At 44.4% G+C, this 27,181-nt stretch overlaps 2 protein-coding genes across 2 annotated transcripts in view; both read right to left on the bottom strand.

Annotated features, from left to right (window-relative positions):
- The window catches only part of Timp (Tissue inhibitor of metalloproteases), a 339,739-nt gene extending 326,590 nt beyond the window's left edge, over positions 1-13,149 (bottom strand). Inside the window, exon 1 of the mRNA XM_069123683.1 lies at positions 13,145-13,149. The gene's annotated coding sequence lies outside the window, so the exon portion shown is untranslated. The remainder of the gene's footprint in view (positions 1-13,144) is intronic.
- Positions 1-27,181, bottom strand: part of olf413 (DBH like monooxygenase olf413) — a 176,068-nt gene that overhangs the window by 123,973 nt on the left and 24,914 nt on the right. The window lies entirely within an intron of this gene.

The following is a 27,181-nucleotide window of genomic DNA, read 5'->3' as shown; positions in this document are numbered from 1 at the left end:
TCGCGCTCCACGAAGCATTATCATTATTCATTCCGAAAGACACCTTTTGCAACACGCTCTCCGCTTCTCTTCCCACTTATTTCGAGCATCCTTCCTACCCCCGTTTAATCTGCTATCCGATAGAAAAGAACTCGTTTACTGATCAAATATTATACCTGCTTTTCATCCCCCGTCTACACTTATTATCGAATGTCGTACAAACGAAGATTTCCGAACATCGGGCTCCTTCTCGGCTCTTTGAGTTCTCCGATCCCGTTTAAACAAAACACAAATAGGATTCCTGTCAATGTGACGACAAAACGCAAATGCGCATGCGAGAAATCAGAGAATCGGTTAAACTGATGCGGCAGAAGCGTCGAACAAAGATAGAAATCATGAAAGGACGACACGTTCCTCACCTTGCTGCATATATTTAAGATACTCAACGAAGCAAGGGTACAAGCGACGATCGAAGATACGACGTTGTTTCCCAACAATCTACCAAGAGTGCCGCGCCACTCCATCGCCCACGTTTTCGGCATCGCAAGAACGCTCACGGCGTATCCAACGATCTCGAAACGCCTCGCATGCGGGCAAATATATCATTACTCATTCCCTGGCGACACCTTTTGCTCGGTCGCCCGGTTATAAATCTGCAAATACGCCGCATGTTCCGCTTGCAATGTCCACTACAACCCTACCAACCCGCTCACACCAGCTTGTCACTCTCCCATCTCTTTTACCTCACCGTCTTTTCGACTTATCCTTCCTGTACCGCCCCCCCTTTCCCCCGTACCACCGTAGTTTCCAACATGTTCGCGAGGTGGTGTCGTGTAGGAATTTCAAGCACATCGCGTGTATTCTTGGCACGTATTAATAATTACCTTCGAACCGGATGACGAGTGGCAAGGTAACGAAGTGACGAGAAAATCTGTACCAAAAATTCTGTACCTAAACCGCAATAAGAACAAAAATCAAATAGGACTGAAGGAGGAGAGAAGAAGATGGATCTGTGTACATGTGTTCTACGAACATTCGTAGAAGCGAACCCATTTAACGCTATCGTTAACGTGTTTTGTAACGTGCTACGCGCAATAAATAAAGCAATTGTTGGCCACGATCGTTTCTTGCTCGCAACACGTTCATTTCAGTTAATTCGATTTCGCAATTTCCTCGGGTCTTGACATATTGTTCGAACCAATTCCGTGCAACATCACCCACGATTGTTTAAGCGTTTCATATACAATATACTTACGAAAGCGGAAAGCTCTGTTTGGTGGCGTGCAAGAAATCGATGTTGTGATTAAATATTAATTTGTCGTTCAAATACGAAAGTTATAATTATTAAATTGCGGATATTTACGCATTTATGAGAAATTTAAAGGTGCTAAAATGCACAGAATGCAAATAATATCTACAAATATATAAAATATCCAAAATATAATATTAAGTTTTGGAACCAAATCTCCATTTAGGTTCCATTCGGTTTATAAAAATGTGAATTTCCATAAGCATCCACTATCTAATCATTACATATCTATAATGGAAATATGATTGGGGGATTAACAATAAAGTTATTGTGTGAACCGATTTTCAAACGTTAAATGCGAATATCCTTTTTAATGGATGCTGTTTGATTTTTTTTTAATCTGCTACGAAACGATCGAGCGTAAGTATCGGAGTTGTGCGCCGCGTAAATTCCGTGGCTGATTAAAATCGCGTCTGTAATTGGAACGGAGGAGTGGGTACAACATGTTTTGCGTAAAACAGGAAGAAAAAAATAGCACGCCATTTCGTTGACTACGATATATTCCCCGGAATCTCGTAATAAAGCTGCTCGACTGAAATCCGGACTAACATCACGGATTCATTCGATTAAATCCGCTAACGAGAATAAAAAGGAGCGAAGCTAGTAACACGAAAAAAGGGAAAGCGAGGGAGATAATAGACAGAATGGCGGGAAGATGGGGCGACTACTAACGTTGGAAAATCGTTCGTGAAATATGTCAAAAATCATAAAGATACGTCGACTCGTTGTTAGAATTCCACGGCTTGAACGTTGACCTACGAGGAATTTGCTATAATCGTAATTAAGAGATCTGCGATCTTTAAATTATAAATTTGTCTAGACAAGAAAAAAAGAAAAATTGAAGTATTTACAGCAGGGAAGCAGTTATAGCGCATTTATGAAGGTGATTTGATTTTGATTAAGTTTACTCAAAACACAGGAACTTCGAGCTGCTTCCGTATTTCTACAGTTCCTTCGCTTAATACCAATGTTAAATTTTAATAAACGAATCGTTTGCTCCAGATCTATGCGTGAATCGAATTTAATGTGTTCACTGTCCCTTTTGTTAAAACCGCACCATGGATCACACGAAATCCTCCTACAGTCGTTGTTTTTGTACAAGGCCCGCGTATCTGTGGGTAGCGCAGATACACGCCATTTTATCGCGAATCTTAATAAAATTCATGAACACGAGCCAACCAGCCGACCGAGCGACTACGACCAGCGACGAAAACTTTTCTCGATGGCAGACTCGCGATAAAAAGCAAATTACCGGTCGCGACACGAACTCGAATAGTTAAGGACGAAAACTGGCGGCGAGAAAATGAGAAGAAACGTAACTGCGTAAAACGACGAAGGGTGAAACGATTTGGGGCGCCGCGTACTCGGACGATGGGTAAAATTGTTATTTCGAATTAACTTCCATTAATGAGAGTAGAAAGAGTAATTAAAATAACGCTGGCGCAAGTGCGTCGGCCAGCCGCGCAGTTCGAAAGCGTACCACCAGCGTACTAGCACTGTATGGACCGATAAAGTCCTCATGTTATTAATGTCACGCGTTCGAAACGATTTCATGGCCGGAAATACTCGCGGCAGGACAATCGTGCGTGCTTCCACTCCGCGTTTTTATCGCGCCGTTACGTCGAGCTATTATATTTTATTACCGCGTTATCCGGTTACTCCTCCTCTGCGCGTATTTTTCGCGGACCTGTTGCTGGCCAAGATGGTGGACCGATCCACTCCTTTGACGATGCAACGTTGCGAAATTACGTTAATTTAATTCTACGAGGCGCGAGACGAAAATATTCCCGCACCGGCGTCTGCAAGTTCTTCGACCATAAACGCAATTAATTAATCTAAAATTCGCCGTGTCTATTTCTTACCATCGCCCCTGCTCTTTTTCCGCTTCCGTTCATATAACAGAACCTCGTTCGTTCGAGATTTAGGAGGATCGACATCAGCGAAGATTGTAGTATCGTGGGCAAATGCAAGGACGCAATGCGAAATTTTTCTCGTTTGATCGATCGAACCAAGTAGGATACCAGGGAAGCAACTGGAATAACCAGGGGTTAACTTGGTTTTAATCGAGTTTCAACGATCACCCAACAGCAAGATGAATCGAAGGCGCGAGCTCGTGTTTCGCTGACGAACGTGTTGCCTCGCGCGCGTCCTTCTATATCGAATTAAAAAGTTCGGTAAATGAATTCTCCGATAGCGAGTCCTGGTTACTCTCCCAGTCGTTGCAATAGGGGTAAGTTTCCTTTTTGCACACTGACAGGCGGACTTGATTAAAATCTGAATAGCCTGGCCGGAAATATTATTCCAAGTTTCCTCGAGGAACGTTGCCGACCTGGTCCCCTCGTCTGATTTTCCAACCTTTGAAAAACGTAAGAAGAGGAAACGAAAGAACGAGATGGAACAAAGGACGCCGCTACAATTTGAAAGAGAGTGCTTAAGTTTTTATGCGTTTAGGGCGGGACGAATCGCGGAAATTCGTTCAGATTTCTTCCGCGCTTCGTTTCTGCTCGTTTTTCCTTTCTTCCTCCCGTTTCATTCTCTTCTTTCTTTTTTGTACAGGGAAGAGGGAGGAGAGGATATACGTTCGTTTCTGATCGAGCCAAGTACGGCTCCGCAGACTATGCGGTCCATTTAAACGGGTACTCACGAGTAAATAGTTAAATTCGTCGACGACGCTAAACGAGGAGAACGCGTAAAGTTTTACGACTTGAAAAAACTTTTACCAGGGATTAACATAAATTTGCTTCGGTCTGGGGGGAAAGCGCTTGCCTCGATAATTTCAAAATTTTACGAACACCGACTAGTTTTAAGTGACTCTTGGAAATGCAAACACTACGCCCGTTACCAAAGCTAGTTAACGAATCTCTATGGCTGGCCTAATTGCGGTCATTTTACCCAACTCTCGCAAAAATATTATCTTTCTTCGGTTCTTTCACTTCTTTCACTATCAGCACTAGGATATCATAAACGAACAACGACCTGATCCATTAACTTTCTATCTTTCATTCTTCAGATTTAATGCAAAATATTTCTATGATCTCACAAAGCATTAAGCATCGTCAAAACACTCATCGACAATCCCGTCGATAAACCCAACCGAAGAACAATTACGGAATTATCGCGTAGACGACACCCTTTTTGTGTATACTGACGTTTTACCGTATGAATTCTTTCACCTGTTCTCGAACACGTTAATTTAACACTTTGAATTTGAAATTAAGTATTTTGAATAAATACATACGCAAGAACGAACACCAATTACTTGTTATATAATTCTCTATCAGACAGTATACCCTTAAATCCACGATCGGTTACAATTTCCCGAAAATTCCTGATTTCGCAAGAAAACCGATATAAATATGTTTAAATAAAAATACTTTGCACGCCACTGTATATACGATAGATTTATCCCATCTATATCTGACCCGCATTAAGCCACAAATAAACAACGTTGCTAACCAGGTACATAACATCGGTGTATCCCCTCCGTTTAAATGTAGTTCAGAGATAACCGGCTGTCCCTGACTATCTGTCAAGAACTGGATCGCATCAACGGAATGCTGAGAACCTTTGCACGCGCCTGAGGTTTCTTGCCAGGCAGTGTTGTTAGTACCGCGGCACGTCGTTCAATGGCAGCTGGGACTTACCAGCCGGTTTAAGCGCCACTGGAGAATGGACCCTGACGCGACGTATTGGTGGAGGTCTCGCATTACATAAGTACATATAAGCCGGCAGCGGCAGAGCACAATACCAACGCTGTCTGGAAGACGCCCGCTTCACTACGCTACTCCTTTTGTAAACATGTATCTGGGGTTCGAATGCCTGTATATATCCATGCACAGAGGGATGAGACCGAGAGGAAGACCGGTGGCTCCGATGCGTCTACACAATGCAATGTTGATATTGAACACACGCGACTCGCTGCAGAACTGCGAAATGCGCACCGGAAAACTAGACTCCACAATGCGAGGGTCTCCTCTTTGATCGGGTTTCCGCTCCCCTTGACCCTCACGCTCTCACCGACAGATATGATAATGCCCGAAGGGGATTGCTTCTTTTTATAAGATCGATACGAGTCTCTGACTGGACGAAGTTGAGTCCAGTACTGGTTATGATTTTTTGGGTGATCACTACACAGGATTAAAAAAAAAAACAGATCCAATTGGACGTAATAAATTAAGCTATGGCTACAATGGATGCATTTATGAATTGACGGACTATCGTTCTGGCGGAGGAAACATCTGAAGACTAAAATGTAGTTTGTAACAACATGCATCTACCGTGATCGTAGCCGTATGCTCGCTCCAATCTCACGCACACTTTCGGCTGTAGCGCGTTATTGACCAAAATAGGTATCTGTTAATCGTATTGTTTGATGAGTAGAAGTTCACTCCGCTGATCTTCTTTTCGGTTCTCTATTTGTAATGCCTCGAAAAAAACATCAGTGAAGCTTCTGATAAATTTTAGGATTCTTGACTGATCGAAGGGTATTTGGATGCAGTGAACCTTCTACTTAGGTTAATAGTTTCCCGGACGCGATGATAATTATATAATTATATCTTATATAAGAGATACTAGCGAATACATAATCGATGACTGGATATCCAGACACAAAGGAAGTCATAGAAATGGTATCGATTTAAATGGTTGTCAAATAAATCCTCCTATAAGTCTTAGTTTCGTGTATTTAACAGAGAGATCCTATTAAAAGCGTATCAACATTACATACCGTAGACGACATTGATTTTTTCCAATAGCCGTGCCAACGTATCGCTTTCCTACGAATACCGAAATTTCATAGAGCGGGTCGCGTTCACCCTTGGAGAGCTACCGTGACCAACAAGATCGGCAGGCTTTACATCGGGTATCCACGTATTAACCGAGAATCTATATTTCCACGACGAAAGGCCATGAACGCGTCGGTAGGGAAAACGGGCAGGGGGTTACATAAAGCAGAAACGTGACGTAGATCTGTGAACACAGAACGGTTGAAATGGATACGTTCTGCCGGTGGTTCGTCGCGCGATATTTCAACCGTGTATATAATCCCATATCAGGACCGAGGGCTTAGTTTCGACACCGTGGACGATGAACTATAATCCTCTGCTCTCTTCTCCTGTGGCAGGACCAAAAGTGGGTACGCCGCGACGCGATATAAAGAAAAAGATTCTACCACCGGCTTATAGGAGTCTCTGTTTCGGAGGCGACGGTGAAAAGGATCGCTGGTTCCTGGTGCTCGTTGAACAGACGAGAGAGAGAAGAAGGAAGAAAGATGAGAAAGTACGAAACAGCCAGCCCCGTGAGGATTACGTGGGTATAATAGGCGATCCCGAAGGCAACCTCGCGTCGATGGCTCGGCTTTTTGTGCGAGTGGTACCGAGGGACAGGACCAAGAAGCACACCGCAAACCTACGACCGGCAGCCGATTTATTCGCTCCAAGGATTACCGCCACCTGCATTAGTTTTGCGGAGATGCGCTGAATTATTGCGCGGAAAGTCTATCGATCTTGCGTTCCGCTCCGCTTTTCAAAGGGACAAGTTCTAGCCTAAGCAATTGCGCTCCAACTTCTCTCGCTCGGTCGTCCAGTAAGAATTCTTCGTCGATCCGTGTCTCTTGGAAGATCGGATTCATCGGCCGGGCGAATTCTATGAAGGAATTTCGAAATACCGAGGATCGCGCTGAACAGGGAACATCGACAAGGCTTAACGGGTTTTCAGCGATCAAGCGAACGACGTGACTTTTCTACAAACGTATACAAATTAAAAAGAATCCGTCGAATCGGTTGGAAGAAACTTCAGGTCTTAAAACGCGACCATCAACGTCGGAACTGATTGCAACAGATGAAGACGTTCTTCCGGAGAATCTCGCCAAAATTCATCATGACAAAAAAAGAGCTTATCAAGATGTAGCCGTTCTTACGAAAGTCGTGGATCCTGCATAAAATTATCGGACGATTTGAAGTATTCCGAAAAACTCGGTGACTCGTCCGGGGTCAAGCTCGGGCGAGCACGAAAGCTAAAAGAGCTGAAAAAAGCGGACACGAAAGGACCGCTTGACCGCGACCGTAGCACGAGCTAATGAAATCCTAATTAAGACGTTGTTGAAACGAGTGGAACGATTCGCATCTGAGAAAGCCGTGGAAAAAGAAATAGCTGGATGCACCGATGGTTAGACCGAGCAATCGAGCGACCGCAAAAGAGCACTTGCCAGACGGCTACAGTGCCAGGTTTGCGCGCTGCCTTTGCGCGTTCTAACTACGTTCGGAGAGCCGGAAAAGGGGGAGAAAAAGTAGAAGAGAACGACGACGAAGGATGGAGTGGTGGAGCACGGGGAAGAAAAAAGCTTGAAGAAAGAAAAGAGAGAAACCAAGGCAAGAAGAAAAGAAGAAAGATTCGCAGAGAATAGCGCACGTGGGATGTCCGTACGAAAGCAGAGTCATTAAAACAATTAGAGAAGAGCGTAGTTTTCCTCGCAGCGAGAAACGAACAACTAAGGTTGTCAAGGCGCCTTTGCACCGACCACGATGGCGATACACTAAGTTCCAAGCGGTTCTTAGAGGAGCGAAAGTGTTTGCCGTGCAGAATAAGGTCTACACGAACGCAAAAGCTGGTCTACCCGCGTATTAACGGCTCATTAACGCCGAGGCGTCGTCAGAGAGGCGTAAAGCAACGTGGAATTCGCGTAATTGGAGCAGCCATTATGACGCGGGATGCAGGTAAGTGTTACATTGAATTTAAGGAGACCGGCAAGAATTTATCTTATTCCAACGTGGCTCGATTTGACGCACGCTCGTTATTGTCCGTGGTTCGGCCAGGATAAGCTCTTTGTTGAACGAAGTTCACGCGGCAATCTGTTATGGAACGCGATCTCTTTTTTTTCTACGTGAATTCGATATTTCAGAGTGGATTTAACCATTTCCAGTTTCCATGACCTAGGACAACGACGTATAATTAACGAAGATGCGCACTTTAAGTCTTGTACACTCTATAAATGCAAATTCGTAATGTACACGTACTGAATTTTTCCAACAACGAAATAACGCGAAATATATAGCAGCTAGCGTAACGTGGACGAAAAGAGAAACGCGAGCGAATGCTTTTGAAGAAAACGACGCGACTTCACTTTGGAACACGCTAGATGCACAGCATCGTTTTAACCTCGGCCGTTTCTTAAACATTCAACGAGATATGCGAAATCATGACCCAATTCTCTTCAACCACGCAGCGCTCCCGTGTCTGCTATGTGTGCGCACGACCGTGTACTAACGATATACCACGGAAAGCATCAGAACGACGTCGAATTGACACGAAGCAACGCGGGATTCGCGTAAGTGGAACGGCCATTACGTCGAGTAGGGTAGGTAAGTAGTAAGTTAAATTCAAACCGTACAAAGTGGAGTCCGCCGAGTCGCGCGTTTGTATGCTCTAATTAATCCTATATAGGTATTTTAACGCGAGTTTTAACGCGAGCTTCAGCTAGATCAGCGTTTCTCGCTTTATGCCATCGCATAATATCTCCTTGATTTTAAATCGTGAGACCTTGAACAGGCACATAGTCGAAGGATCAGAGATTTAACTCGATTTTATGTTCATCCCCTTGACAAGGGAGAAAAGACGACATACGGAAGTTATATACTACTTGGAACGTTCAGCGTGTACACGTGTCAGTTCGTTTATAATCTGTCCATCCCCTTCAGGGAATATGGGACAGGAGAGAAGATTCGAATTCCGACGAAGTCCAACGTCATTAGCAAATGAGAAGAAAGTGGCACGCGTATTACCGTGAGTATAGGGCGTGGCGAATAACTTTCGCGTCGTCTCTGACAGGATCGATGTCGCTGTATAAAATGTACACGAGCAGAATTTAATCAAGTGTCATGGGCTGAAGTTGAAATTATAACCGAGACATACTAATGTTACTTTGTGCTCCATTTAAATATTCAATTTCGTTCACGTTTATTTTTACTTTTATTTGGGAAGAAGAGAGGGACGTAAGAGGAAGATCTCTCTCAAGTTGCGACCACGCCTCGCACTCCGATTTGCTCTCCGATCGCTCGGAGCGGCAAAACATGTTCGCATTCGGATCCAGAGAACGCGAGCATAATCTTTGTGGGAGACGCGCATACTAATCACGAGCTGGTAAGCGCGAATTTACGCCAGTCGACGATTATTCTCGATGCCTTTGCTCGGTTGAATGCCTTCGGGACTTCTCAAAGGAACGATGCCGATTATCATTAATGAGCCGTAATGGCATGTTAATGGCAGTATGCTCTGCAGTGATGTTATGGTTGAATCGTCGCATTAGTCACAGAATCTCTCCGATCTATCCTAAATCATGAGCTTCATTAATATTTGAAAATTCCTCCATCTAGTTGCGCTTTCAATGAATCGCAGTTTATAACCTTCTTGTAATTTCATTTGTCAAAGTATCCGCTTGCAAGGTTAATAGATCCTTGTCACGTGATCATAAATAGCGATTATATATGGGGATGGTTAAAGTCATGCCAGAGATATATAGTTATTAAAGTTTATTTGAAAGCAAATGAACATCACCTAGAATTAGAAATTCACGTGAAGATCAAGTGATATCGTTCGAAGAACATCGAAGTTCGTATTAAGGTCAGGACAATGTCAGATTATATCGAGAGCAATTAAAAATTATTCCACAGGAATTGATTATTTCAAGAATAGAAAATCATCGAAGGATATCTAGGATATTTAAGGTCAAGTTACGGACGTTCGATGCCACGGTAAAAGCATTTGAGGTCGCGAAAATAATATTCGTGTCAGTTCGAAGTCGTGGAAGCTCGTGTCAAGGTTATTTAATGCCTATTGAAAATACTGACAGGATTATTGGAACATTATCACGAGTCATCCAGAATTATACGAGTGTTATTTATGATCATTTTAGATAGCGTTAAGATCGACAATATCTATCTGCTTTTATTACTTATGCCTAAAGATAACTTCATCTATATGCGTTCTTCCTATATAAATTTTAAGTTACCTGTTCTCACAGTGGCAGAGATCAAACAACAGCCAGACGCGAACAGCAGGTATCGCACCGAGTCATTGAGGAATCTGCCAGTTGTCACGCGAAGCTCGTTTATCCTGATCGAGCTCGGTTCGTTGCGTCACGGATTAAAATATTCAGGTGCACAGTTTCTCTGGAGATGGAACTCGGTCGGGTAATCGCGCTTTAAATTGCTCGGGTGCACCATGGCGCGATGTGTACGCGTGGCGTGGCGTAGCAAGAGCGAGGTCGAGCCGGTGCAAGAATGCAACGAGATTTACAACGAGGACGCAATTCCGGCTGACGCGTTTACAACGGGGAAACGAGCCGTATTATAAAGAGGAACACGGATGTCCCGGCGTAACGCATCTTGACGGCAGGAAATTAGATCTCCGAGGATGAAATTGGTTAACCCGGACGTCGCATCGTTTTTCAGAGCATAAACGGTATTTCTGTCGCGGTCTCTGGATTATAAACGTTTTAAGGGATACTCGTTTTTTCCCCTTTATTTTTTTCCTTTCTGTTTTACTTTTCTGACACCAGGAAGGAAATGTCAGTTATACGGGCTACGTAACACGGTTTTACAGAGCACAATAGCATTCTCGAATTTTTATCAACAAATAGATAAACGTGTATTTTTTGGCAGTCCTACCTGCAAACACGATGTTTCTGTAGTTTCGTTAGTTCTGCAGAAAACGTTACACAGAGGAATGAAGATATTCGAATCTCGTTCGAAGCACGAAATATCCCAAGTACGCGATAGGTCCGCAGCTTTCGCAATGAATTTGCAGACATTTAAGACGTCCGAGATATTCGAAACACGTTTCCATAGGAATTCCGGCTTGAAATTAAAATGTTAAAACACAAAAAGTATTGCGGGGCTAAGAAGTGTCGCGAGATTGACGATAACATTCTTCATCGTGAAAGGTATTTTCTAACGAGATTGGACAGATTCAACTCACCGACAAGTCCTTCGTTAAGTAACGTATCAAATAATACCAAGAGTTGCTTACCTGTAACAAAACGATAAAAGTGGGTATTAATATCGAAATATTTCTGAATGCTATCTCTTCTACATATTTATCAAATATATTAATCAATTCTGGAATAATCTGATGTCGAACGATAAAGGCCAATTAGTTCTGTTACGGGCAATATTCTCCCAATTAAAATAAGTCACGCTAATTATCAGTTCGCCATGTACGTTATAATACAAGAACCGAATAAATGTATATATGTATGTATATATACATACACCAGAAAAGTTGGTCGGGCGAAAATGAACCGGAAACAATTTTCGACGTTATACGCGGTGGCTAATTAATGCATCATTTCCTGCGATACTTGCTTACACTGTGCCCGGCAAACTGACAAAATTGTTCGACTGTGCGGCTAAATGAAGTTAATATCAAACATGTTTGAGCTCGCTTCTATTCTCCATGTGCCAACCCTTCTAACCAACTTCCACTTCCACCCTACATCATACCCTTTCCAAACAATTCTCATTCTCCTGCACGTTGCTCCTCTATTCACGTTTCTAATAACGCATACCCTTTACCACGCGAACGCGAACTAAATTAGCGTCCGCGTCACCAGTACATACTAATAGACGCGTTCCTCGCGAAAGATAATCGCGGGAAACGCTTATTAAGTCACCTTTTTGCAGAAACCGAACATTGTTCGGTAAACTTTCCATTCCCGTGACAACGGTGAACCTGCCAATTCCCGCGACCAATTAGTCCAACAAGTGATTCTGTTAAAGAATATTCTACGGGAATCGTGTATTGTGCAAAGTGGAAAAGGAAATGAACGCAAGGAATCTAGGTCAGATTGGTCGTAATGGATTGTATTCACCTCGATATCGTACGCATTTTCCACTGTAGCGTATTATTGGAAAAATGGTCACATTTATTAATTGTGCCGCTTCATGAGCGTAATATTGCTGAGATACGCCCATATATCGTGGAAGTCCAAGTGACCCCTTTAAGGATAGAGGCGCATTTTCTGACTTGCGAATCCAATGAATAGATGTGGCAGCAATGAAAGTCACTTAGTGAGAGTGCACCATGGAAAGCCCATTAATTTATCCAGGTTACGATTAAATCTGTTTTTGCATTCACTTCGTTAAAGTAACATTACATATTAAGTGCTTTTTAAATTGCTCCTGCGATCGCTACTTTATAAACAATTCAAACCTAATAGATATCACGCCTGTAATTTTCTTTCCACTTCTGCATAATACGAGATTTACACACAATCGATGTCTACGTTTTTATTCATAACGCGTACGAACGAGAGAATGCAATCGAAAGTAGTACGTCACGCTATTATTTCCAATCATTATCACGAACAGCTACGCTCAAGTTGTCGAAGGTCTTTGACCATCGCGAGCTTGATGCATTCCTTCGACGCTTTTTTCTCGCCGATGTTCTTCGTTCCAAGCAAACGTGTTCGCGGCTGAATTCCACGGACGAGCGCGTGGTCGATTGCCTTCGACCACGGTGGTGGTGGTGCTGCTAGTGGAGCGCAGTTCGACGTTTGCGCCACGTGTGGGAACACTCAGATGGAAACGTTCATCGAAAACGGGACCCCAGTTAACGATCTCGCCATGGGATCGTGCGTCGGCAAAACGGCCGCGGATCAAATTAGGGTTCTCTATAAACGAGAAAACTTTTCAACCGGAAAATAACTCAAGGATTGATACTCGAAGCTATCCCGTGCACCGACGATCCTATTTCCTATCGAAAAAAAAAATCAAGCCAGCCTCTCTCGCGTCACACTCCTCGTCCATCGTTTCCTCTCTCCCTTTATCGTTCGGTAATAGTAAACCGGGTCACAAGAGGCACTCCTAGAATCGGCAAAATGCGTCGCCATTGCATCGTAAGAGTGGCCATGGAATAAAATAAATACGGGTACGATTCAAGTGTAACGAGATCCGTCCGCTTGTATTTTCACGCTGGACAACAGAGATCATGGATTTTCTGGCAACGACGAAGAAGCGAAAACACGATGGTTGGGAAAAAGCGGAACGGAGACAGCAGGGTGAAATACACACCGGAGGGACGAACAGAGACGGAGCATGATGAAAGGAGAACGAACAAGAAGAAAAAAGAGCAGGGTAGTTGGGGAAAGGGGTGGAAGAATGCTTGGCGAAATTATCCTCGGGTTCGCACGAGCCATCTGCTCCTGTGCAAACGCCAACAGTGAGCATAATAGGATAATACAGAACGGACTACAAAACAACCTGCTGAGACATTTCGTAATTGGCCGCGGCTGCACAGAAACTCGACGACCGCGTCCCTCCGATGTTTCCCGGAAGGAAAGTGCGAAAACCACCGCGCATACCTGAAGGGTGCCAGGACAACCATACTAATGTCACTGGCAGATTGTACGCTTCTTCGAGCCGGATGTTCGCACAGAAATACCAAGATATAATTCCACGATATAATTTGCACGATAAAAGAACGTCGCGTGATTTCCTCGAAGGTTACGTAGGAACGAAGATTCGTACGTACTTATATACCGTGAGAATTTGTCTTTCACGGGCGACAGAGTCAAAGCTTCCGAGGCTATCGAAGCAAGCTATCGAGGGAAACAACAAAAGATAAACTGCAACGATTCCGCGTAATGAATGGGAGAACGTGTAAATGTCGTCGAGAGCGTTAGTCTAGTTTCCTTTGGAGCCAGAGACAGCCTTAATTAATACGGCATTGGAAGACAAAGTGTAGTAAGATGAGAATATCTTGAGTACAACCGCCTAAAGTGAGAACGTATTCACGATGCGGGTATAATATCCCTAATGTCATTTGATAGCGCACAATAGGCCGGTGTCATACACTCGTTTCTCATCTCTCTGTTCTCCGCTGGTATCGATCCCTTTTCCAAGTCGTTCCGGTTGCCTCTGGCTACATCCTTCTCCGTGCTCTCTACCGGGTGCCGGCGTTAAGACTTAATTCGGTGGCCAGATCAGAAGCCGAGCTACGGTCACCATTATTAGGGGGGGGGGGGTAAACTGTCATAAAACTCGGCACTAGCCAAGCGTAAATATGGAACCGAGAGCAGTATCTATCGTAATGGTAATTTCTGGCGAGGACATATGCGCACTGGAAGACGGATGAGACGTCAAGCTGCTCCATCTCTCTCTTTCTCTCATCGCTCGCCCCTTCGTCCTGCCGCTGTCGTACTATCTCCGCGCGAGTAACACAAACGCTCGCTGAGAAATAGATGCATATGCGCCATAAGTTCGCTCCTAATTTCCTAAGCACCGCCACTCACGGGAACGGATGACGTATCTTGAATATATGCACATCTTCTCAACTTTCGACAATTGCTCTCGGGCCGTTGTAAGTACAAGTGTCTCGCCGGTGTATTACCCATTGTCCGCCCAAAGTTTTCGACCACTTACGCGTTTCTTCGTGAACTCGACCAACCAACCTCTTGTCCGAGAAAGAAGTTGTTTCAGCCAGATACGTCGCGTCGTCGCTTATCGTCACGATTCCCTGTGTGTGTCCTGTGGTCAAAAATAAAAAGGAGGAGAGAGGGTGAACGGAAAACCGATAGAACGAGAGAAAGTCGGGGTTAAATCGACGACAATGGGATCACGCGATGAAAAAGGAAAGTTCGGTAAAATTAATGTCGGTCAGTGTACAGTAGAGCGAGGCGTGCAAACGTTTCGGTCTTCAAACGGTGATTACGAGGGCTTCAAAGATTCGATTAGCCGGATGTTGAACCGGGGCTGGGGGATAGCGAGCGTGAAATTAGAAGCACGCGATCGCAACGGCCGATTAAGTCTTAAGCCTACTGTCAGTAGCACGATAATAACGTCCTTGTTTGCGTATCGCTGACCGTTGTCTGTTCCTGCGAACCATTCTCCGTTTACTCAACGCTCTAGGTTATTGCAATAGCAAATGTCGAACCGTTCGATCACGTTAACGTTTCACTTTTCATAGCCGATACTTTGTTCTGCATTGTAATTTTCCCACCGTTCCCGTTTGCATAATACGAAAGAAAGAGTATCGCGTCTTGGTGTTTACAAAGAGAGACGTTTAAGCGAACCGGTAATTGCTTTTATCCAGGAAGAGATACAAATTGACAGAATTATTATTATTAATCGTACGAGACGAACACTCGCTTCCTAGTTGCGTTACTGAGTCTGATAAGTTAGTTTAGACGAAACACCGATATCGTCTGGAAGTAACGTTGCATTTATTTCGAGTCTCCGCTTTGGTTCAATCGATTTTCGGTTCTGATCCTTCTGCTATTGACACTCTCGATCCTTTCTTCTGTCATCGCGCGGGGATAACGTGAGCGCAATAAGTCCCTTGCATCCAACCAGCTTTATCGACGATCTCTCTCCAGAACATAGCATACGAATTAAACGTTTTCATGAAAGAGGAGACATCGAGGACGGTGGTCTAGTCGCGAAATCTCATTATAAAGTTACTTGGAAGACGACGAATGGTCTATACACAGAGTGCCGTTTCCACTCCGCCGAAGTCGATATAAATTGCGCCAAAAGAGATCACCGTCGGAGATTCAATTTCGAGACGAGACAACAGGAACTCGATATTCCTGTATCCGAGAAAGAAACGGTCGCGTATACCTGACAGGTTGCGTGACTACATGAAACGCAATATAGCGTTAGAACGATGTATAACTAGAAACAATAAATAAAAAAGAAAAGGAGAAATGGATGGGGAAAAACAAGAAGTGAGGCAGGCAGACGGTGAGAGAAACACAGAGAGAGAGGGTTTGAGTCTGGACTTTATGTTTTGTTTCAGCCCTTTTATCTACCATTCCACGTATAACAATATTACTATTCTGTCCCTCTACGCGTCAGCGTGTACAACAGGCGTACCACGATGGCATTATCATCGTTCCGCGTTATAGTCAAAATATCGTTTCTCCACGGTTGCAGAACCAGAGTCACGCAATATTTATATTTTAACCAAACAAACCTGACGCAAATTCGAAAATGGTTGTCGATAAATAACATCGGCTAGAACGACGAGATTATATACCTTCTCCTAGTAACCGATGAACAACATCGCGTTCATAGAATAATATTCCTCTTCTACGCGCGCGTAAACGTGCCTTCCGCGAGATCGTACGATCTCATCCATAAACAATGGTCACGCGGATCTTACCAAGAGACAGAACGCAGCGGCATACGGACGGAAGCATCGCGGTACCTACGTAACGCGACTAACTGAGTTAGTTACGGAAGGAGCGAGAGGACGATAGCTCCGCGTCCGAAAAACTGTTGTCCCGTGCACGATTTCTGACTTATGCATGCCAAGGCTGAGCCGGTGGACACACGAGGAAACCCAACGTACGTGACCAACGTTACCGGTCCCGGCTCTGTACGAGTTTGTATGCACGCTTACACCATGATGCAGAAAAATATGCGAGCGTCCAGAGGAAAACAGGCGAACCAAGCGTACACCCGGGATAACTGCTCTGAGAATATATATGCTTCGTACGGTGTAACGGTACCATAGAGACTGTGGATGACCCCGCCTGTGTAAATGCACGACCTCGGCGAAGACGAGACCCAGGATCGGCAGGCAGCCTCTTCCTCCTCTGTCCTTACCTTTCTCGCCCATCTCTCTTTACCTCGGTGTGCGCAGCTCCTACCGGTTGGCCGTCGTCGCGCGAAACACGTAACCTTCCACGTACATATAGGTATGTGCCGGTGTGATGTAGAAAGGAAACACGCGAGCAACGTCGGCAATCGCCGCCGAGTTACCTGAGGCCTTATGCATTACGTGCTTTCGCTGTATCGGCGTGGCTCACGTGTACACCGCACCCCGAGAATGTATTATTTTGATAATCTTGCCTCGCGCAGAGACGCGGATATTAACGCCAGGGATCGGTAGTTTTGGAATTGTCTCGTGTTTGTTCGCTATCGAGAGCGTTTCCTAGCGAAGCAAGGAGCCCAGATTGCAGACTGTTGTTCGAAGGGGTGTCTGAACCAGGCATTCAGAGACGATAGACAGCTGTGTTTGAATATTGCATGTGCACGAAGTATCTATACATGTGGTAGATGGTAGATACTTTTAATCGTCTTGTTTACTATACTTTCTTTTTCGTATAATACACATAGAAATATTGTAATCAGACAGGAACGTTATAGATACGATAGAGTCGAGATACGATGCTGAGCGACACAGCGATAAAATTTCAAGCTTTACAGTGTTATCGATATTTCTCGAATACTATCATATTTTCCAAACGAATATTAACCCGATGAGTGTAGCAGCATGTCGTACGTAATGCGCCGAGATTTTACTCGACGAATTTCCAACGTCTATGCTATTAACACGCAAAATACCAACGAGTGATGAAACGCTATCGTGTTATGCCGATGAAGTACGGAGTCGTTATTTCTGGCAATGATCGTATTGGAAAATACGCTAAGAGCTTTAAAATCGATGCAATTTTCGATGCGGAAACTCTGCGGCTGTAGCGCACTCCTATCGCTTTTGCGTCTAATTAATCCCAAATTCAATATTTGTCCAGGAATTTCAACGAGAGCACTTTTTTTTAGCATACAGATGGTATCGGCGATTTACAAAATTTCCATGGCGCCGTGATCGGATACGAGGCAGAGATAAACTAAATCGAAAACGTGCCGCGACGTGCTCTTGAGACGCAAAAAAAAAGACAAGTGAATACGAGTCACAACACATTCGCAAGTGCAGCAACACTCGGGGATGGGGACGGGAACCAGGATCAGAGTATTCCTGACCTCTCTGCCGGCTCACGCGACCTCCGTACTTACTATACGTGGTGAAACACGCAACGGACCAATCCGCTATACGCATATGGCTCCGCCGGGCATCAATTTACGCTGGAATGTCCGCTTACGGTTTTATCAATATGCAACCTTCGACCGAGCGAATGGGAACTATTTACCGTACCGATTCGTTACCCACGCTCTACGTTTCCATCGAACATGTGCACAGACTCTACGTATTCACATCCATGTAGTACCTTTCTCTTTCCCCTTCGTTGCTTTCCTTTCTTTATTTCTTTTATCATTTCATCCCCCACTCTTCTCCCTATTTCTGCGTCTTTACTTGGCGTTTTCGCGTTTTCCACGAATGCCTGTCTATGAACTCGGCTATTCCGTATTTTATCGGATATTAACGAGTTCCGTGTTCGCGAGTAACCATACGCGTGTTTAATTATCTAATGAATCAAAAAATTCGTTGCAATGTTATACAGGCCGTTTTAATCACCGAAAACGACCGCGATCCGATGTGTCACGGCCCGAGAAACGAGCGTACAATTTAATCACTTAAATGAGATTCCGTGAGGTCGTGCGGAACACGCGTGCGCCTCACTCGTTTTAATTTCGACCCTATCCCTGGCTGCGACGCGGAAGCGCAAGAGAGAAGGACAGGAAAAAAAAGGGTGAAAAAGATACGTGCCGGTAATTACACGCCTTTCGTATAAATTTGCCTCGGTATCGGGAATATTTAGCAAAAATGAGCAACGATAAAAGACGACAGAGAAAAAGGGAGTGAGAGAGATGGAGAGAGTAAAAAAACGAAGTAATAGAAGAGATGGCCGTAAAAAGGCAGCGCGCGAGTCCATGGGAGCGGTATGAGCGTGGCAGTGCTGCTGGAAAAATGTTAGTGGAGAGGAAGCGGAACAGAAAGGAAGCGCGAAAAAGCAGGTTTGCCAAGGTGAATTACTGGTACGAGAGGATTCCAAAAGGTTCTGCGGGTGCTGAGTGGAACCAGTGCCCGACCAAAGCTACGCTCGTAAATGGCAAGCTGTCATTAAAACGAGGGAATGTGAGCTGGCCCGTGTTCCCTGTCGCCTCGAGTACCGTCCGGTTCACGCTCGAATTCGCTCGCCTTTGACACCCACGGCACCGCTGATGACTTCGAGCGTTGACTCCTTTTGTGACGTGTTTAACGCGTATACAGGAATTTATCATCGACGTACAATTAGTTAGTTTCACGGGATGCTGTTTCTTCGAGCGATTAGCAAAGCAATTTGCTATGATATGATAAACGAGTTCTGACGGCAAAAGGAAAAATATTCCGTTGTAACGCTTCAACTACGTCGAGTCAACACATTTTGGGTGTCGTCGATTTATTTAACGATTCCAGACAGCAGGGGAAATTACATTACAGTACCCGGAGAATATTCCGTGACAATCATAGGAATCATCGGCTGGCTGGAGCTGAACGTGCTCACGAGTCGCGATATCTTGAACTGTCAATTGGATATTTCATCAGCCGTGTTATCATCGAGTACGTATAATACTTCATTTCGAGCACCAAAACTACCTTGAGACTTGTCGATAGGAATTAACAAGAAGTAATCTGGAGATTAACCTTTTCTAAGAGGGAACAATTCAGAAAAACGGCTGATAGCTCGGATTAACCGGGTAACCGTGGATGCTGCTGCGGCTCCTGAATGGGAACGACGTTACAATTTCCGATGCAACGCAGCAGGTAGAAAAAACTGGCACGAAACGGAGAGGAAGGAAATCAATAGACCTTTGAATCCCATAGGAACGTGTACGACCGGAACTCGCGTTTCAAAGCGGCTACGTCGCCCCAGTGCGGCCAAATCGCGGGAGCAAACAAAAACACATTTTCACGGATTAATCCACAACGATTCGTTCCACGAGACGGACGGACAGTGATAGTCGGGGGCTGAGTAAGCTGAGAGAGGGACTGGTTTGCGACGACAACGTAGACGAGTCGACAACGGCGGTAATGCGCCGGGCCCGCGCCTGCATTTATCTCTTGATGACGAAAGAATCCGGCGGGAGAGAGGATATCAGGGGATGACGCGTGGCTAATTACGGCGTCAAGGGGCTTAATTAGTCAACGAATTCAACTGTCGCCGACTCGGATTCTTTGTGCGGCCGAACATAGACGCTGTGATGAGCGCCGCGACGTTCAGTCGTGTCGCATACGACCAACGAAATCAGGACGGACCGATCTCCGAGCAAATATTCGGCGGTAACGAATGTCGCGTGACGCGCTACTGCAACTGCTTTGGGCAAGCTCTCGACGACTCTTAATTAAACGACCAATTAAGGCGAACGTGTAATTAATCGCCCACTCATCGGCCTACACAGGCAACGGGATACAGGAACACCACGTTCTATCACCTACGCAATACTAATACCTGTGTTCGTTCCGTTGACGCGTGTTGGAGGATGCGATAGCAAGCTAACTACCAGCTCGATTTTTCCGACCTGCTTGATCGATGAATGAACAAACCGAGGCTGACTGGCGCGCGCGGAGTCACTTCGATAGCTTGAATTATGATCCGCGATATATAACAACGGGGTGAAGGTGCCTTATCAGTTCTATCGTTTCCTAGAGGGACGTAAATACATGGCACATCCGGGATCGATTCATTGGTTTCGTTTTCTCCGTGAATTTGTTGAAATTACGGTACACGTTTTTAAATATCAACGAAAAAGAAGGAGTATCGCTTAGACTTTTGTCGCGTCAAGGTGGCCTGGCTTTCAGAAAATAACGTGAACAAAGGCTTCGTAAAACGATCGGGTATTAGCGAGCATGGTATTAACTGGCAAAGAGCTTTCATTTCCAGGCATAATAAAATACCAACACACTCGTGGCGCACGTTTAAAGTAACAAAAGTCGTCCCGTTCTTTGTGTAATGAAATAAATTTCTCATTTCCTACGTAATAGAACGGTTGTGCCTTCATTAAAGAAAAGGAGATTTTACGAGGTACTGTTTTTTCATTCCCTTTTCGTTACCCAACCTTTCTCGTGAGTCTTCCACGTAAATTGGCCATCATCAATCCGTTGTACGTTATACTTCGATAGGGTTCGGAACCAAACGACGTGCTCGTTGTCCACTCGTTACCGTGACCCTCGACGCCGTTTTCTTCCTTTGAGCTTTCTCAGAAAAAAAGCCCGGCAAAAAGACTACGTTTGTTCGCGTTCAATAGGATTACGACTATCGGTTGGCAGAGTCCAGCCACGATCACAATCAATCCGCGCGTAATGAGGTCGCGCGAGTGATGCGCTCCTGCGGACGTGCCTGCTCCTTGCGGAATCTATCGATCTTTCTGACAGAACTACCCTGTGTATTTAAAGTAATTATTAGTCGTATTTCTTTTTCCTCTTCTTCTCCTAAAGCAGCCTCTTCGTTGTCTTCGTTGTCTCTTCGCAGTCTTTACTAATTAGACTATATAATCTATCGTAGTCTTTCTGTTTCTCAACATTTTCACAATATTAATGATATTCACCAAACGAAGAATTTTGATATCAATAATATCGATATCAATGAATGAGTTGCTTTAGAACCTTCTTACTAAATCCAACATTAATAATCGAACCATAGCAAAATATGATTGTTTTTATTAGAAATGAAACGGTTAATGATACTAGGAAGCGAAAAGACGGTTTTTGGCGACCGATGGAACGTCCCCCGGTATATAATCGCGATCTCTCGAACCATGACGAGCATCGATGATAGGAAACACAAAGCGGAGAGCCTCGTCGTGAGTCCGCAGAAAAGAACGTCATGGTCTCAAGTCAAACTTCGTTATGACGGCAGTAGGCGTACCTAATTATGTGATACGGTGTATTCGTTTGCCCGTTTGTCGTCCGCCTCGTTGGTTACGCCTGGAGTCCGCACGGGCACCGGAACTCGACTTGACTCCGCACCGTCCCCGAACAGACCGCCGTCGAATCCCCTTTCGTTCTTTCTCTTTGCTCCAGGACATAGGGAACCTCCGGGGACTTCCGTAAACTGTGTTCCGCTCTCTCCTCTCGCACCCGTACCGTGTTCACTATTACCGTGAAGATTAAATTGTTGTGCGACGCGAGCTTTTCATCTTCAAAGGGCACTCGTCTGTTTGATGTGGCGAACCGTACGTAGCCGGCCCGATTGCGGCTGTTCCGTTGTGGAGCGTTGTGAAGTTAAACAGAGAGAAAAAGAAAAAATGTGTAGCCGAGGGAGATGAAGGCGGACGCTGATGCGCTTCAGCTCCCTAAATAACCGCTCGGGATGCGAGTGACGCGTTTTTCTTCGTGCACGCGTCAACGAGCTCTGCGTTTGTTGGCTTTTACGAGACCACAGAATTAGAACCGAAATGCTTACAATCTTTTACGAACTTCTCCCGGCTCCGGATGAATAGATTGTCCGTAGATTAACTCCGAGGGTTTTTTCTCCTATGACTCATAAACGGAACAGATATAGAAACTCTTTCGTGCACCAAATGAAAAAGAAGTTGATTATCCTTAGGTAGAAGATTCTTTTCTTTTGATTCAAAGGAACCGGAATACCATCGGAACTGAATACTGGACTCCGGAAATGAAGCAATCCCAGATTTTGCGCGGGAAGCCACGGGAACTCGATAGGTCCCGAATCTCGGTGGATAACGAAGGCATTGTGCTAGGTCGCCGCAGGCGGTCGAATTCCGTAGAAATGACATAATTGTCGTTATTAGAGTTTGCCTATAATCGCGGCAACGGAACCTTGAAATAATGGCCTCTGGCAAATTACTTAGCTGTCTCGGGGATGGAGTCATGTACGGGGGATCAAAGACTTGCGGACAATGGCACCTCTCCAAGTGATATATCGTGACAATCTACACGTATAATAAAGCGGTTCTATCTCTCATTACGTTAGAATTATTAAGTTAAACAAAAATAACATATGTTTCTATAAGGTTAGATCTATATATTTATATATCTGCGTTTCGAGATTCAAAGAGAAGTTCAACTCATACCGTAAAGTTACGTCTTACTTAATTATATCTTTAACAATGGACGAAACAATGTGTAACAGCAACTTCTATGTACAGAACTCGAGAGCACGATTGCTGGCGTATTTGCAAACAGCTTCGGTAATTAACATGGATCGGTTCGATGTTATTAGATGTAAGGCGATCAAGAGTATTCCGGTCTCTCGCGACGAAACAATCGCTCCCCGCTGATTTCGTAATACGGACAAAGTCTGATTCGTACGGCAAACAAATTGAAACGTGGCGGTACCGCGGAGTTCCCACAATGTAATCCGGGAAAATGGAGAAATATGCTCGTTGCAAGGAACGTGACGATGTCGCGACTCATGGGAACATGGTTCACGACATTTAATTTCCCTGATACGATTGATTTTTATATTAGAATTACGGTAAACATTCATTGCTCACGTTGATTGCAGGTAAACGCGATCCGCGTTCTTTAACGTATGACGGCTGTTCGTTTGTCGCCTGGAGATTGGTTTCGAAACAATGTTTGCCTGGCGACAATGGACCGGTAAATATGCAGGAGCACGTGCACACGCCACGTCTCTCATTATCGAGTATCGAAAATAGCGAACTCACCGCCCCGGCTCTCGATATTCCCCTCAACGACAAAAAATAATCGATGTTATTACGCTACTTTGTTCGCATCGATGCAACGAAGGTCGAAAGTCAGCCGACTACCCCTCAAAACGCTTCGTTTGCTTATCTTTAATCGCTCATTGACCTAAAACTGTCGAACTTTCTTCGTCAAGTTTTAATGCATGTTTCAACGCAAGGAAAAAAAAACGCATGTCGTGCGCGACAGCTTCCACAGCTGCATCCAGGAAAAATAATTGAATATACCAGTAATTACGAGGACGTCAATTGGAAACGAGCCTGTAGTTAAAAATTCCACGCTATTCAACGGGATATTTGTTATTCAAGATGATAATAATTAATCGAATGAAAAGTAACTCGATTAAACGGCGAATAGATTTCCCCGACACACAGTCTGCACGCAAAGATGTGATGAAATATAGAACGTGATTTCCGACCGCCTTATTAATTCCTTCATCCGCAGTATCGACCGTAGTTACAGCCGTCTAGCTTAATCGGTCAAGCGCGCCTCGACTCGTATACGAGGGCCTTACACAATTTACACCCTTCGTTTTCCACCGGGTGGCCTATACACATTGCCCCGCGTACGTATTAATGCCACACATTAGCATATATTGACCGCGAACGGAGCTCGTTGAGCGTGTCTGCTGTGGTACTTGTAATTATGAGTTACGCTCGGCTGTAGTTAACGAACGAAAGCGGCTTTCGCGAACGTGTGCAAACGCGAGCCGCACGAGACCGTAAACGTGAACTTGTAGCGGAAAAAAAGAGATTCGCATCGCTTTGCCAATTTAATCTTTTGCGTCGCGACGCTTGTAACATCACGATTTCTTTATCCAAACATGATCGAAAGAATTCCATTCAAAGGAATGTATATGTTTAACGATTAAAATCGTTCGGTTGATATCGAATATTCGCGAAAATCGAGTATGTTGTAGATTTAAGGAGTAACGAATGGCTCATTCAGCGGCGATAGTAAAGCGAATCCGATAGATTTCATTATCGATCGTCCCGATGATGCAAGAGTAATCGTTCGATGAAATTTGCTCTCAATTTTCACGTTCCATTAATTATAATAATATATTTGCGAAATGGGAACGTCGTTTAATTAAAAAAGAACAGATCATTATACGAGGGTCAACTGTCGTAAAGTACCCAGGGTGCGTAGCTATATAATGAGGATGGAGACGTTGGGACTACTTCATTTCTACCTCCCCCCCGCCCTAATATAAAAGGAACCCTGCCAACTTTCGGAGTGGTTTGCCAAGTGGTCTCTACGACTGTCGAACTCCAACGATCGTCTCACCTGCTCGTTCAATATCTGAACAGTATTCGTGAATGTAATCCTTCCATCCGGGTAACAACCGCCGCGCGATCAAACGTGTTATACAGAACGATCAATTTTACCCCGGGTCTGAAAGCCTAGGTCGTGCTGACTTTATTAGCAACGATACGTCAAAGAAAGATAAAATTTCTCGGTGAAGCATCCAATATAGCAAGCGTATCTCGAATTCTCGGATGATATTCTCAGAACGCCTGTCGTTTGTCAAAATAACGAAAAAGGTGGTAAATTTTTAGGATCTCGCCCAACTATTAATTATCGCTCATCGTTATAAAGCTGTGATTTGCTACGTGCGTCAGACGCATTTGTACCGTTACAATGAACAAGCATGCTTTTGTTTTCGCGGCTATGTCGTGTGATGCGGGTTTAAGAATGTGCCAGACGCAGACGCGCGTGTTGGATGCACGTAAGAAATCCCACTTTAACGTTCCCCTTCCCATGATTTTTCCTGGCCAGGGCTGTAAAGAAAGTCTTGAACTCACCAGAAATATTCTCCGAAAAGGAGGAAGAAGTATTATGGTACCTCGATGAAAAAGTATCACGAAAGTCCGGATAGGTCAGCGCGTGAACGAAAAAAACTACCACGTTCATCACGCTAAAGTGACCTAATTACGATCTGAAAATTGTGGGCAGTTTAAACTTTCCGCTTTTCTTTTCTCCTGCCTCCTGCTTTTCTCTCTTCTCTTTTACTTTTTTTCTTATAAACCGCAAAGTAGGAAAGTAGAACGTGCGACGTGACGGATTCACGCTCACGCACACAGCCATTTCCTGATCCTTGCTACATGCAAATGCACCTCGCGTCTCTTTCTCCGCCTTCGTCATTATAAATTCCACCTATGCTTCTTTCCCTCCCACCCTGCCCTCCGGTAATTCTACGCCCTGCCCCGATAGAGTCTTCTACGACTTCGAGAGTAATTACCAGCGACGCACCTAAACGCCACCCACGATCGCCCACACTCTACACCAGGGGTGTTTGACGAGCCAGGGATCGGCGCTATAAAAGCGAGATGCTGGCACAAAACGAAAGTGTCGTAAAAGTAAGCACTGAATATATTATGGAATATTATGGGGGCACGTGAAAATTAATTTCTATCCACGGTGACATTTTATTGCTTTACATAAGATCTCGTTGCTGTTAATATAGGTATAGCAATTTGGTACAGTGTAGCACCAAGAAGGAATATATACACTGGCTACAAACACTATTTGCACATGTTCTTATTTTCCAAAGAAGCGTATTTTTATTAGGTTGTATACATTTCATAGTATCAAACTTATTTAATCATGCCAAAGTACGTACTACTAAATGGTACGAAACTTATTTTACACATGTAACGTACTTTGCAGCCATTGTGTATCTTGCATTATAGAATGCATACAAAAACAAGAGCTCGATATTGCATTTGCCGAAAAGTATCGAAAATTGTGTCAAGTTTATTTAACGTCTTCTATGAATACGATTGCAATTTTTCGTCCTTTCTCGTTATACGTATCGTATACGTTATACTTTATACATAAAAGAGAGCGGTACACGATTTCTACCATATTTTCTCGTTAAACTCAGTAGTTCTGCTCTCCAAGCCATTCTAGTTATTTGAGATAAAACATAGTGTCTAGTATAACGTTAACAGTGTTCCAGTGATCGTTTATGCATATCGATTGCTACAATTCAAGCACAATCGTACAATATCTGGTATCGTTGAATTTCGCTGGATATACGAAGGAGACGTTATCGTTCGCTCGACAAAAGGCATAGAGAAGCTGACCGGTATTTTGTCGGTAGATTAATTTCCTCAGAATTTTCGTGTCACGGCGCTTCATTGAGCTGGATGGTTCGAGCGTATCGGATGGGTCGTCCCATGGGAATCGGTTTCTGGCAAGCGGACGAGCACGCCGTGTATATTCCCGGTAGACGTGCACGCCTGTACAAGAGAACGTACGACCGCCCACGCTCGGCATACTTAAACCGATGCGCGTGTATTTTACGCGGACGCACGGGACCGAGTCGCGGGGGGTGGAAATTTTACGTCCATCGGTGAAACACTAGTTTCACGTCGAGTATTATCGTATACTGGACGATTTATCGCTTATTATAAATACGCCTACGCGCAGTGCTCGGCAACTGCAAAGACACAGGCAGGCTTTTAAGCGGAATCGAGATCGAGCCACCGAAAGTAAATTCTT

The sequence above is a fragment of the Bombus flavifrons genome, chromosome 11 (genome assembly GCF_040668555.2).
Source record: "Bombus flavifrons isolate JBK064 chromosome 11, iyBomFlav1_principal, whole genome shotgun sequence".
Taxonomy (NCBI): Eukaryota; Metazoa; Arthropoda; class Insecta; order Hymenoptera; family Apidae; genus Bombus; species Bombus flavifrons.
This window is presented reverse-complemented; position numbering and strand designations above follow the sequence as displayed.